Source organism: Aptenodytes forsteri, unplaced genomic scaffold (genome assembly GCF_000699145.1).
Source record: "Aptenodytes forsteri isolate BGI_AS27 unplaced genomic scaffold, ASM69914v1 Scaffold376, whole genome shotgun sequence".
Taxonomy (NCBI): domain Eukaryota; kingdom Metazoa; phylum Chordata; class Aves; order Sphenisciformes; family Spheniscidae; genus Aptenodytes; species Aptenodytes forsteri.
The window spans coordinates 2,551,424-2,561,432 of record NW_008796056.1 but is presented as its reverse complement, the minus strand read 5'-3'; positions in this window follow the sequence as shown (position 1 = coordinate 2,561,432).

The following is a 10,009-nucleotide window of genomic DNA, read 5'->3' as shown; positions in this document are numbered from 1 at the left end:
TATTATTATTATTATTATCATTTTATTTCAATTATTAAACTGTTTTTATCTCAACCCACGAGTTTTTCTCACTTGTGCTCTTCCAATTCTCTCCCCCATCCCACCGGGTGGGGGGAGTGAGCGAGCGGCTGCGTGGTGCTTAGTTGCCGACTGAAATTAAACCACGACAGTCCTGTAACATCGGTGCGTTATCAACTTTGTTCTCATCCTAAATCCAAAACACTGTACCAGCTACTAGAAAGGAAATTAACTCTATCCCTGCCGAAACCAGGACAGGTCAGCTTTTAGTCATGCAGTAAGAATCAATTTTGTTTCATATTAGGATAATAGAGGGAGAACAGGTACATTTCTGAGTAGAGGTATGTTTGGGGGTGAAAATATTACTGCCTGAAATATAAACCATTCATCCTGTGAACTGCTCTGGTAGGCTTTAAAGAAAAGAAGACACCATATTTAGCCCCCCAAAATCTAACTTTCCATCCCTTCCTTCCTATTTTATTTTTAATCTCGTTTCCAATCTTCAGAATAATCTACTCTCCATCCTTTCAGTCTACATGAGGAAATTCTTTGACCTGGGCTTCTGTGACTCCATCTTTTTATCTTTCTTTCACAGGCATTTCTAAAATCATAACATGCTCAGGAAGGATACTCAGCAAGTAAGTAGTCAGTACGAACTCTCTCTCTCTCTCTCTCTGTGCGTACACACCCACACATATATACCAAGTAGCAGCCATAAAACAAATTAAATATTGTACTTTTTTTTTTCCCCCCCGAAAAGACAAAAACAGCCTGTGAAACTCATTGCCACAGGATATTGTTGCAGAAGCTATAAGTGTATTTCAAAATGGAATAGGAAAATAAACTGTAGAGACTGAGATTGTCTGGGAGTATTAAGTGTTAAGTGTTGAACGCAACTTTTATCTCAAGGCTCCTTAACAGTTTTTTAGACAGAGAACACATCTTAGGCTTCAGCTGCAGAGCACCTAATGTGTTGTCAGTGCTCTACAAGTATTATTTCTGGAAAAGAACATGGATAACTAATTTCATTGGAAGCTTTCACTGCTTATACACAGAGAGTGACCCCTCGAGGGTGGGGGGGCTGGCAGGGTACTTGGTTTTCCTGGGATGTAGCGTTTGCAGAAGTATTCTCTGAGATGGTGCTGCCTTTGAGTGTGTGACACTGTCACATGCCCACTGAGAAATTCAGAGACATGAATGGTAGGGAACAAAAGTGTTTCTCTTAAACCTGAAAATAGATAAACCGCACTGTTATGTACGTGGGAAGGTTATATAACGTTCCTTTACGAAGTCCATGTTAAGCCATGTTTTCCCCTCTATCTGAAAGTATCCCACACAAAAATACCTGCTGAAACACCCACGACATTCTTAACATTTTTGCTCATCATATTTATCTAATGGAAGCCAAATGATTGCTGTCAGGGGCAAAGAGGTTCCCAGGGCTCCCAGAGAGGACATGGTGTGCCAGCTCCAAAGAAAAAGACTGCAGCCTTCTTCTTGGTCGGACATACTGACAACCACATGGCTGGTGGGATGTGAAGCTCAAGGTCATCCACACTAATAACAGGTCAATTGCCTGTCTATAAAATTCTTTTTGATACTATGGCTTTCACTCTTGTTGTTTTCTGTGCGTTTTTGGAAGACAAGACTGATGATGTAACATATAAGGTAAATCAATGGGCTGCCAGGAGAGAGCTTCATGCATTTATATGTGATAAAGCACTGTATTTCTCCTTCAGCAGCTATTCAAAGAGAATATGATTTCTCTTGCACTGGCAGAAGTCCTAGGCATCACTGCACAATTGCAGCACTTTGATGCACTTTGGAATTTGAAAATCTCTGGTTCTTGTAGCAGATAGAAAGGGTTGAAGAAGTACTAGGGTGGGGGAATGAGAACAGAAAAGGAGTGAAGAACAGTAGCCCCAGTGAGACATTTTGAGCAGCAAATAGCACAGGTAGGAGACTGGCTGATGCATCTCTTCCAAATTTTGGCATGAAATGGTTATATGACTTTGTCTAGTACTTTCAGCTGCATAACTAGTGTAAGAAACAGCTTGAAGAGCTGTCATTCAACAAGCTGAACTTTGACTCTGCATCTTCTTGCCTTATTACAAAGCCCCAACATCCTTCACCCTGTGCTTTGGACCTTAAACATGTCAGTAGGTGGAAGGATACCTGGCTAATTCTTCACTACAAAATTAGTTTGTAAGCTAATAGCTGAGATAACCTGGCTAATTCTTCACTACAAAATTAGTTTGTAGGCTAATAGCTGAGATTAAAAGTTCAGCTTAAAATCTTAAAAGTTAAGCTTTTTAAAGATATCTATGTCAATTGTTGACTTATAAGTTATATTAGTTTCACTGATGGTATCTAAACAGTTTTATTTTACGTTCCAGATTAATTTAGGCTGAATCTATCTTATGCTTCAACTCACACAGGCATGCTGAAGAGAAATGGGTGTATTTATTCCTATCCTAGTGTTACCTAGTGCAAAATGTTGTATTTTGCTTTACTGAACCACAAGAGTTGGCTAATGCTGTTGAGAACACTCCTCTACTCTGAAAGCAGATGCACAACCCTCCTTAGTGACAGCTTGTAGAAAAGGGTACCTGCACACCATTCCTTCATTTTGGATTAACAGTAAAATGGGCATTGCAGAATGTGCCACCTCAAGGTTGCCTCAGCACCACTAGACTGATCATAGAATCGTTGAATCATATAATGGCTTGGGTTGGAAGGGACCTTTCAAGGTCCTCTGGTCCACCCCCCTGCAGTGAACAGGGACATCTTCAACTAGATCACCAATGCTGTTTAATAAATGAAATTTTTTTTGTTCCTTACCTGCCCACTCTGCATAAGTACCTCTCTGCAATAAACCTTTGGGTTTTCAATTCTGTCCCCGCAGAACTGTCTTCCTTCTGCTTCCTTTATTTCCTGCTTCTTCCTAAAACAAATTGCAGAAACTATGCAAATCAAAAGGAAATAACATGTATTTGATAACTTTTTGATATAACAAAGAAATGATAATTTTCCACAAGGCTGGTGTTAGTATCATTCGATGCAGAAATGTTGGAACTGACACAGAGTTAACAGCAGCACAATGACAGCCAGTGTAACTTGCTAAATGACAGTTTTCTCCCTACCTATCTGCTCTCTGATGACCTCTATCTGCAATAAACATATGCCTTCTAACTCCCTCCCATCATGGGTATGGCAATAAAGTTTGTGATTCCAAATGTACTACAGCTTCTCCTCCCAGTCCTCCCTCCACCTACTTTCCTTCACCTTTCCACATAGCTAAATTATTTAAGCCCAAGGCTCCTTTGCATAGTTCCTGCCTAAGGTAGCTGTTCGCTAAATTGAAAAGCTGGAGGAAAAGTTCTGAGATTAAAATAATTCCTGTGTTCCTGTGGCAGTGACTCGGGAGTGGTGCCGAGCTACCTTGTCTGACCTCTCCCATGATGTCTTCATTAATCTCACTGAAGGTGCAAGAAGATCAGCTAACTGCTTTTCCTATTTGGCTGCCCCCAGATGGCATTTCTGAGGAAACAGTGAAGATTGGATGGAAGATATGACTTGAATTTCAACAGCCCATTGCTGCTCCAGAGTATTTAGTCTAAGAAAAAGACAGAGGTTACCTCAGTCCATTTTGAAATCGTGCATGAAAAGCATCTGGAAGAACATACAGACACCTCCTTAATTGATTGAGATGTGACCTTCAGCCACGGGAGAAACCATGCTATACGCTGCATTGTACAGAACTTTCATTAGCACTAAAGTGCTTTTTAAAATAACCCACTTAGTTCTTCTGTACTCTTAGGTGAGAAAAAGATGCACAAAAAATATTATTAAAGTCCTTCAAGGTTTAAGAGTCTGGATTATTTCTGTGCCAACCTGATACAACTGCCTAAAGCCAATCTGTCAGAGAGCTTAGTCCAGCCTTCAGGGCAGTATGATTCCCGCTGTTTCCCATGATACACATCTGCCTCAAAATATTACTTTATAGGCCTGAACACTCTGCTCGTTAACGTGCAATGCTGCTGTGTGTTTCACTTCGAAGCCTCTTTGGCACCTGCTCTCTAGTGTGACAAAAATATGCATTCATAGTCAAGCTAGAGAAATGGCCTGTGTCCAGCGTGAGGAAAGCTCCTGTACAGTTCATAGGATTTTCTCTCGTGAAATGATTATAAGATAGGACCCTAAATCTGTGTATTGGACTATAGGGAATTTGACTGCTTTTAATCTCACGGATTTGGTTACTGTGTTGTCTGAACCCACAGTTTAGAACTAGGTAAGAGTGTGAGAATTACTCCATAATTAACTTTGGTTCTTCAGAGCGATGGAGGGATCGTACCTGACATAAACACACATGGACAAACATGGGGTTCTGCAAGGAAGGAGCTCTGCAGAGCTGCCTGCATGGAGAAGCACCATTAAATATTTGTTTGGGGAGAGCTTATGAAGCAATCTATATTATCATACTAAGGATTTTGTGGACACTGTGCTGACATCTATACTGCTACCTAAAGAAGGATAAGAATCAGAGAATAAGTAGTAAGTGATGTGGATGATTACAGGTCCAGGGTTTGAGTTTGCCCCATTACACTCATTTATTTAGCAATAAGGACATGACTTGTGAGAACCAGTCCATGCCCAGAGGCCAACAGACTGAATAGGTAAGACAAATACATGGTGGGGTCCAGGGAGCAGAGGGAACAAGCTGAATGAAAAGGGTGGCTGGAAATAGTCTCGTAGTGTCACAGGCTTGATTAATTTTGTCTTTCCTTCTGGATGTATTTAATGAACAGCACAAACAAACAGAGAGATAATAGAAATGGCGTCTGGGGAGAGAGTCCAATTGGAGGTGAAAGGATGCTGGGAGAGAAGCAGCAATGGCGTGTGTGGATCAACCATCTCACTGGTGTGATGAAGGGAAACTTCAGAGGCAAGGGTGGAGGAGTAAAGCTGAGGATACTACTCATTACAGAGCTTTTTTTTTTTTTGGCTTTTCAGCTTTAGCCCGTTTGTTTTTTTCCTATTTTCTTCCAAAATGCAGAAAGAGGAGAAGCTATTCTGTTCTCCTGGATGACTGTCCTTAGACGGGGCAGTTTCCCAAGGGCTTCTTGGTCTAGGGAAGTGCCAAATAGCTAAGCTGAGCTTTACAGGACAGCTGGCCAAGAACAGAGATGGGACTTTAAACTGTAGCTTCTATTTCCTGAGTAAATCTTTAACCATCAAGACAACCTCGTGTAGGGATTTAAGGTCTCTGCCTTTCTTCTTCTTAGACTGTTCTTCTTTATATTAACTGAGGTGGTGAGAGGAAGACAACCCAAGAATGTTCAAGACATTTTGTTTTGTCTTCTAAACACAAAATTATGACACTTAATTACTGACTATAGTATCAGAGCCAATGTGGGATCTCTTTGTCTTATAATTTCATATACTATTCATTCCAGTCTCCCCATATCGAAGGCTGTCTGTTTTATTTTACAATCTACATTGGGATAAATCATCTCTAAAAGTGCTCATCTTTCTTCATCAGCTGTAACAGGGGCTCTAGTGACTGGTTCAGAAAGATGAGGACATCTACATGAATCTTAGATTAGTCCTTCCCCTCAAACATTGGTTAATCATCTAAGCCTATAGTCCAAAAAAAAAAGAAAAAGGACTAAATGCTAACCAAACACAACTGCTTTCACAACCTCCAGCTTGCCTGGCGCTTCATTAACCTGCTCAGCCCATGGGTATTGAATAAATTCCAGTACTTCCAGACTTCCTCTGAACCAACAAATGTGGGCTGAGACCCTTAGACTGTGTGTTAAAAAGTAAATGTTTCATCTGATTTCAGCTTTAATGAAAACATACCTTGTCATCAGATGTGACATGTTCTGTGAAACTACTGCTTCAGTAATATGAATCTATCAATCTTTTTAAATGGAGCGTGCTTTGTAAGGTGAGGTGATAACTTTCATTAGATGAAAAGCTATAGCTGGAAGAAATGGACTGGCTTCTAATAAGTAAGTTTGTCCTTTTTTTCCATACATTGATATAAAAAACCCCCTGTCTCTGCAAACATAGCCGCTTTTATATCCACCATAGCTATCACCACGCTTGCTTTGTAGGTTTCTTTTCAAAGTAAGTGGATCCTGATTACTTTTAAGTTAGCAAACTTTATTCTAGTTAGTCTTTCTCTCTGAGATAAAATCTCCAGGAGGATTTGAATTATCTATGCCCATATGGGTGGAAAACTGGTTTTTTTTTCACTTGATTGACTACCCAGTTTTTCAAATCAACATAATGCTTCTTGATATAGGAAGTTAAGCCTCCATAAGGTATTAGTCTACACCATTGTAGTCATACTGATACAATTCATCATATGCCTAGTTTTGTACTGAAATGCATGACTCTTAACTGTTATTCTGGAATTAAAAAAGTCACTTTTACTTCGGTTCCAGTATCCACATTACAATTTATGTCCTTAAACTCTTAGTGGTATAACTGCACTTGTACCATCTTTCTGCTTAATTTCTCTGTATCGATAAAATTCTAGTCTGACCTGTACAAGATGTAATGTGGAGACAGTTAGATCAGTATAAAGGAACATCAGGAATTCCCATTTCCAAGGCTAGTTTTCTTGACATTGTCATTAAGACATGCTATTTGATTTTAACTTAATCAAATCTCTAATATATTCATGGTGTATTTTTTTTTCTATTTGATAGTAATAAAAACAAAGTCTAGTTAAATGTGTATACTGATCTTTGAAATAAAATAGTGCACGTGTGCATGTGCACGTGTGCACATGTGTGTGCATTGCAAAAGCAGACATAATTTCAAATATTTCAGGTAATAAAACATCTTGACAAGATCTGATGGATTTACTATTCCTCTTTAAAGGAGGTTGTTCAACTTAAGCACCGTCTTTTTCAATATGCTTTTAAGGTTCAAACTAATGGAAATAATAATACTGAATAGCTGGATAGCAATTCACATATTCAAAGCACTATGCAAACATTAACTAATACAGTTACACAACATCTAAATAACTATAATACTGGCTGTCAAGGCAATGAAGAAGCAGACAAATGCAGAGCACTGCACGCGGTTCTGGAATGGATTCTGCAGCACGGAGGGAGGGAGTGAGATCCCTCCCAGCAGAGCGAGGTTTGGCATGCCAGTATGCTCCAGGTTTGCATTGTTCTGTTTCAGCCACCTGCGATGCTATGTTTAAAGTGTTAATTAGCAGGTAGAAGATGCTGGTCCTTTGCCAATTCTTCCTTGGAAATGTTCTTTGTACTATACATCAAAATACAATGATGCCGATTCCAGGTTTCCGGTGACTGGTTTCCTATTGAACATCTGGGTATAGTTCTGGCTACTGACATTTTCAGAAGTTTTTTCTTTACTCTTCCTTATTTTTTTCTCCTGTTTGGATTTTTTTAAAACAAGCTGCTGAAAAGAATGCAGAAAAAAAATGATTTGGTGTCTTGGGTGACGGCATTCTGTCATTGTCATCTTTATGTTTTAGCTGGTCTATGGCAATAATAGCAGAATATGCTGACGAATTTATTGGAGTGCTTGAAAGATACAGTTGGAGACATTTATTCTTTGCAGCGTTCTGTTAATTTCCTGGTTTAGAAATCAGTGCTGCTGAGGTCTGTTAAACAGTAGCAGAGTTTGCAATGAAGCCCTCTGTTCCTCAATGACACCAGCTGTAAGCACATTACTGCCAGTTACAAACATACTTTTTTATTCACTGTACCTTGAACGGATGAGAAAATACTCCATTTTTCTGCATCCATGACTGTACCTGACTCCTTGTGGCCTTGTCTGATCTATTATACTGCAATAATAAACCAATCTGGAGGTGATAAAAGCGTTGAATGTTATTTCAGTTTTATTCTAAGCTGAGAAGAATGGGTCCAGACCTTTGACCTTCAAATGCAAGGAAAAGCTCTTCTTTTCAGTGCTAATGCTCATACTTAACAATACAACTTCCTCCATTTACGTGTCATCTTTCATTGTAAATGTTCAAAAGTGGTGTATGACTGTGATTGTGCACACAGTTTATGAATGGATCACTTCACACACGGTTGAAATAAAGCGGCAGTTGCTGGGAGATGTGCAAGCATTTAGTCGTGAATAGCATTCTGCAGAGCAATTTGGGGCATGTCGAACTGATACTCCTTTGCCTGTGAAAAGTAACATGTCTTTAAAGATCATATGTATGGTAGTTCTGCTTTTATCATTTATCTAAAAATGGGTACCTGAGAACAGACCAGCATTCCTAGTGCATTGTGACATTGGTTTATCTAATTAGTAAATATGATTAGTAAATATCTATTAGTAAAAATTGCTAGGAACTGGCTGATTTCGATTGCTTCTCCCTGCAATGTTCTTGCTTCCCATTGCAGAACTGAAGAGTTTATGCTTTTGAACGCAGTGTTCAAGTATCTATATGTATGCATTAATAGGAGAGCAATAGGAAACACAGAAAATCGTGCTTAAATTTTGTTTCCAAATATTGAATTCCTACATCTTGAGAGCAATTCTGTCAGACTCCAGTGATCTGTGAAGCCTTTCTCTGAAGCTGATCTTCAAATTCTTTTTACCCCTTGATGACTTCACTGGGTTTGCAAAAACTCAGCTTCTGTCTCGATGTATTGCAAAGCTGTCACCTTCATTTGCATCTCCAAAGTCACATTTCTGCCCTCACAGTATATCCCTCTTTTGAAATCTGTAATAATGAAGTATTTCTAGGTTTTTTGTTAAAAACCAGCAGGTGTCGTAGTTTCTCCAAAAAGAGCAGGTTTCCCCCAGTCCTTTGAAATTGCAGCAACTCCTTAGGTATTTGTGTGCAGTATTTCACACAGCAATAATTCTGTGTTAGGTAAGTTATTGTTGAGCAACATGCTCCAACCATCGGATCTTTTAGCTACTCTCACTTTTAGGTAGAATACATTAATATGAAAATATCGCCATTTTACTTGCTGAAACAGGGAAGATGTTGCTGTGATGTTAAACACCCAAGGACTGTGTGGCACTGTCTCAGGCTGATTACTGTATGGAGGCATTTTCTGAATTTCATTGCCACTGCCCCTCCATTCAGTCACATGCTTGATGTCTGAGCTCTCTTTTTGTTGCTGCTCTGATGTCTGTCCAAAACGGTTAAATGGATTCAAGTTAATGAGATGCTGCACTAAGGGAATTAAGTAAATACTTTTGTAATGAAAGCATAACTGATGGAATGTGCCTACTAGTTAAATCAACTAAAATTGGTCTTACCTAACTTTAGCTACTTAAAAATTGGATAGTTTGTCCGAAGAAGCTTTCATGCCTTCCTCTGCACTTAAGGGAGAAAAGTAAACATGTCCAAGGGCCATTTCATCTCTTCCTAAGATTAGTGTTGGAAAATTGTCCTCTGGAGATACCTGTATCTCTCTATTAAGTGTAGAAGGAACCTAAATGGTTGTTTCAACCTTGATAATTAGTTTGAAGATGGTTGGAATTAGGTGATCTTAATAGGCACAATGAATCAAGCCCATTCTGTTTACTTTTTCTGTTGCAGCCTGTGTTTAAAAACAACAGGACAGTTGTGTTCTTGATCTCCATCAACAGTAGTTAAATAGACAATATTCATCCTATTCCAGCTATGCACATACTTGTGGCTCTTGTTGGAATAGTACCTAAGCTCCTGCAAATCATCACTGGCATTTTCCTTGCACTGTCTCTAGGTAGGGGAAGGTGATTAGGATTCCTGTTTTTCAGATACAGAATTGAAGTGTAACAGCTACTTGTGCAATCAACTGCATCATAACTGGTGCAGCAAGGATTAGTTCTGGGGCCTAAAGCACAAGAACCTGCAGCCTGAAATGAAAGTAATCTCCTCCTCTGTGGGGTTGGAGAAGGGAGGGAAAGCAAAAAGAAAGGTGAAGAAAAATGTGAATGGGAGCGGAGAGCTACCTTCCTTTGAACAGTCTGCTTGGGGATT